Consider the following 5162-nt stretch of genomic DNA (forward strand, 5'->3'; position numbering starts at 1 on the left):
TCAATAAAGGAAAATAAAAAAAATAATAATATAAAGAGTAGATCGAGAGAAAGAGACAGTGGGCAACCAACCGAATAACAAACTCTCTCAGACCGCATCAGTAAAATGCACGATGTGTTGTCCATACCGCTGATTCAGTGCGGGCAAAGCTACCCACTCACTCCACTGATTTAATGAAGGCCATAGCTTCTCGTGGGCATGTGAAAGTTTTACGTCCATCCTTGGCATCAATTCTCAGCTTAGCTGGGTAAAGCAATGCGAAGCTCACATCCTGTGCGTGAAGTAACTTACACTCTTTGAATCTCTGCCTTTTCGCTTGTCTAGCACTGGCAAAGTCTGGAAAAACCATAATGTTGTAATACTCCCAGCACAACTTACCTTTATTCCTCACCACACGTCTCTGTCTGCCGATGGCAGGAATCTTAATAGTGATAGAAGATCGGATCATTTTACTGACTTGGATCTTTGAGTCTCGTTTCAGCAAAATGAACAAATCTTTATTCAAGTCGTTTCGTTCATTTGAGCAGAATTAAATTAAAATTTTACATTTTCAATAGCCAAATCCCCCCCAACACGTCTACTTATAATTGATTATAGTCCCAATAAGGAAAAAATTATAATGCAGCCAAGGACAAATGATGAGAAACAGAAATGATTAGTTCACCTCTGGAATCTTCTTGTCCGAGTCGTTCATTCTTCTGTCACGTGACAAAAGAACGAACGAATCAGACAAAAAGAGTTGAAAGGTGAACTAATCATTTCTGTTTCCTATACAGCGCCTATGCGGTTTTCACGTAACAAATGAACGGAGGTTGCGCAATGCAGATCGGGAATGCGGATGTGGATCGGGGTCTATCACCTGCCCTGGGAAGCTGACCGAAAGCTCTGTGTGCGTGCTCTATTTCCAGATGACAGACCGCTGTGTCGAACAAATTCTGAATAAGCCCGTCCAGGAACTTGACCATATCTTGACCTTCCTTTCCCTCGGGATTCCAATGAAACAAATATTATTACGTTTGCTTCGATTTTACATATCCTCAATTTTTCCCACACCTGATCCATATCAGTTTTGGTGGCCGGCGGGTTAGTCCGCAGCTCTTTTCCGGCTGCTTCCAGAAACTCAATTAGCTTTTCTGCCTCATCCATTCTTGTGATCAGGGTGTAAAGTTTTGCCTCCATAGATGTGGTCGCTCGATGTATTTCCACTAGGCCATCCATGTTGGTCGAGATTTTCGTTAGCACTGCATAAATGTTCGCAATATCTTGACCTACATCCTGAGGCACGCTGCCATTCCTAACCAGACCCCCGCCATCTTGCTCTTGAGAGGCGTCAGACGCATGTGACCGTAAATGCTTTTTAATGTCCCCTCATCCTACACTCTCAGCACAGTTTAACAATCAAAACTAAATCAGATCTCGCTGAGTAATATTGATTGAAAGTATAATTGTAGCAAAGTGTAGCAGAGCTTGCCACTATGCTGCTTCCACTCGCATAGCGTCACGTGACTTTGATTATTTCAAATCTAATGTAAACTTGATTTTCTTGCTTTGTCTGATTTTTTAAAGAAGCTGTTTTTTTTATTTTTTTTATAGCAGTAATCAACTTTAGGTATGCATGTAAAAGGGGGCATTGTTTTAAACAGCTTTGTGAACACACAACTCATTGGTCGAACTAACAGAAAGACCTGTCCCAAAATCACGCCATTGGTTAATTCAATGTTGTTGTGTCAGGCTGGATGGGTTGCTCAAAACAAGCAGATAAATGCTGAAAGGCCCATAGAGCAGCAGTGTTTACAGTTTTCAGGATAAGCAACCTAAGAATGGTTTACTTATAATTATTTCTGCATATTAAGCTGGGATAGGAGAAAGTATGTGAACATCAACAAATTACACACATCAACTAAAAGTCCTTAATAAAGTACTTGAAACAGGACAACCATAGAGAATAAAGAGCAATAAAATAAAATAAAATACTCCCCAATTCATTAGATTCCAGTCTGGAAAAAAAAAAAAAAAAAAAAACAAATAGTACTTTAGTACTTTCAATCCATATTTCAGACTCTGAACCTTCTATTAGTTAATTGTTAGCACTTTCGTAGACTGGGTGATCACCATATTGAATTACAGAAAACACATTTTAATGGCAATGTATTATTTGAGATAGGGAATGGACATTAATTTTGTTTAAAAAAAAGTGCATACTTTTGTCTGTCTCTTGCACTTTGAGGTCAACTGGGGGACCTAGGAGTAAAAAAAAGTTGAGAACCAATGTTTCTAATACTTCACTGCGTTTTTAAACATAAGTGTATTCAATGCAACTGAATGATTGTTCAACAGAGGGCAGTCTTCTCCTATTTTTTTTTTCTTTCATTTGGACATAGGCCTTTCACACAGTTAATCTACTTAGTTGAGACATAACTCTGATACAGAAAAAGAAATATACAATTGCAAATATGGAATATGACACCAAATGTTATGATTCTATACAAAAGAAAATATAGAACCTCTCGTATATATGTCTGCTTAAGACACTACATATAACTATACAAAGAGTAGGACCTTGACCATGTCTTGAGTACATTCCTTTTGTGCATATAATCATGTTATAAGAAAGCTGTTCTACTGTTCCAGTATGAGTGAGAATTTCATTTGCTGTTCTTCAGGTTTCTCCAGTTATTGATTGTTCATTTAAATGGATCTTTTTGAATGTGACCGCAATATTTCCACATATGGTTGATGTCAAAATTTTCCATGTTGTATTGAAACTAGACTGATCTCACAATGAAATTGGAAACAGTAGGATGACTTTTCCTTAGCTAAAAAATCGGTCTGTGCTTACCCAAATTCGAAACACTGCCCCCCAGTGGGCCAAGCAGTAAGTGTTGCTGGGTATAAGGGCATGTGTGAGCTCCATTTTCCGGGTGTAATATCCACAGAGGGGCACCAAAAGCAAGTTGTGATGCCAGTTGTTTTCAGTGTTTTAGTTTTAGTAATACAGTGAAGAGGAATGCATGTTTTATAAACTGTACCCCCATACCCATACCCCAAACCTAAACCTAACCATCAGTGGCATAAAAATGTTATGTCGGGGTATAATGCAACCTCTGAATTGTGCTCGCCACTGATTATGCAAACACAATTACTTCCTGGTTTCAACACGGTCTCCAAAACTCGTGTCTCCCACAATGATGATGCAACGCACTTCCGGTCACCCCACAGGGAAAGGTAAACACGCTGGAGCAGATGCAAACATGTGTGATAGGAGATGCCGCTTGTCAGTGAGACAGCATAATGTGGCCAATTCTAGGGTACCAGAAGTATCGGAAACAACATGACTGACCTCCCGTGCGATCATTATTGATTGAAACACCACTTATGAGGAAGACTTGTTTAGTGAGAGAAGTCCATGGAAAGAAGATGTAAAAGGAGAGAGAGATCATGTGTGACATTGGTGTCCCCTATTGTGTCAGCTTGAAATCACAAACTCCAAATTGCAACAATTAAAAATTAATTATTGGCTTTGTACGGTACCTGATGGTGGCCCAACAAGTATTTGGACACTTAAAAGAGAAATTATGTACATCCTTAAAAATCAGTACCAAAAAGTCTGCACGGCTCAATTAAAGAGACCGAAACTGTAACTTTTATCTCTTTAATCACACAAATAATCAATAGGGGCTCATCAAAAATTGAAAACAATCACACAAACAAAAACAGGACAGAAAATGTGCTAATTAGACCCTGTTATCTGCTACACTTCCTGCCCATTTACATTTTAGTTCTTTTTACAGTATTTTTCAAGGGAGAAAAATGCATATTTTTAAATAGAATCCTGAACTGTGAGCTTGTTTAATCAGTTCATATATATCTGACTAATGAAGGAATGAACTTGGAAGAGCACAGCAAAAGTGCTGATCTGTGATTTTCTATCGATAGTGGAGACTTTAAAACTCCTCTGTTCACCGTGAGATCGCTATTGATAAATATGCTGAAAGTTCTTAGGAAAATGATTAGGGCAAGCAAAATGCAATGGAAATAAATTACTATGGATGTAAACATGCTTTACCTTTTTAAAAGATTTGACTGGTTGTGTATATCAGAGCTTATTTCTGTTAGAAAGAAACCATTTATTTATCAAATCATTAAAAAAATCATGTTAAATTATGTACATAACCTAATTAATATTCATAGGCCACACCTTTGCCCCAATCAGTCCCCACCACTTTTTAAAAACAAAAGCAACTTTTCCAACATCCGGCTAAACTTGCGAAACCGTGCTGATCCGGGCCATTTGTCATGGTTACGGTTTCTATTTCTTCTGTGGTGCTTGAATGTACAAGATCTTGTGAGGAGTCTTGGAGTGATTTTAGACTCCTCGTTACTTTTCAATAAGCAGATCAGTGCTGTTGTCCAGGGTAGCTTTTTCCAGCTGAGATCTATCGCTAAAATAAAACATTTTCTTTCCCATAAAGACCTGGAAATTGTGATCCACTAACTTATTACATCAAGGTTAGACTATTGCAACTCATTGTACATTGGTCTGCCCAAACTGCATTATCCCACCTACAGCTAGTTCAAAACGCAGCAGCTAGACTTTTAACAGGGTCAAGAAAGGGGGATGACATTTCCCCGGTTTTAGCGTCTCTACACTGGCTTCCTGTGAAATTCAGGGTCGATTTTAAAATACTGATTAATGTCTACAAGGCACTATCTGGTCTCGCGCCCCAATATATCAGTGACCTTCTACACCCTTACTCCCCTACCAGAGCACTCAGGTCTTCTGATCAACTTTTATTGAGGGTTCCTCATTGTTGCTATAGATCTATAGGGTGATCATTCCTTTTCTGTGATAGGTCCTAATCTCTGGAATAGTCTCCATTTCCATGTGAGGTCAGCTTCATCACTAGCCATTTTTAAATCTTCTTTAACAACATATTTTTATTCTGTAGCTTTTGAATAAATCATTGAATAGATACATGATGTTGTATTTTAAATGATTTTATTTATTTTATTATGTTTCATATGTAACTTTAAATCAATCTGTTTTTAAATCACTCATTTTGTTTGTTTGATCTGTAAAGAAATTTGTGTCAAATTCTGTTGTTTTTAAATGTGCTCTATAAATAAAGGTTGACTTGATTTGAATGTACATAACAAATATG

This window comes from Myxocyprinus asiaticus, chromosome 36 (assembly GCF_019703515.2).
Source record: "Myxocyprinus asiaticus isolate MX2 ecotype Aquarium Trade chromosome 36, UBuf_Myxa_2, whole genome shotgun sequence".
Taxonomy (NCBI): domain Eukaryota; kingdom Metazoa; phylum Chordata; class Actinopteri; order Cypriniformes; family Catostomidae; genus Myxocyprinus; species Myxocyprinus asiaticus.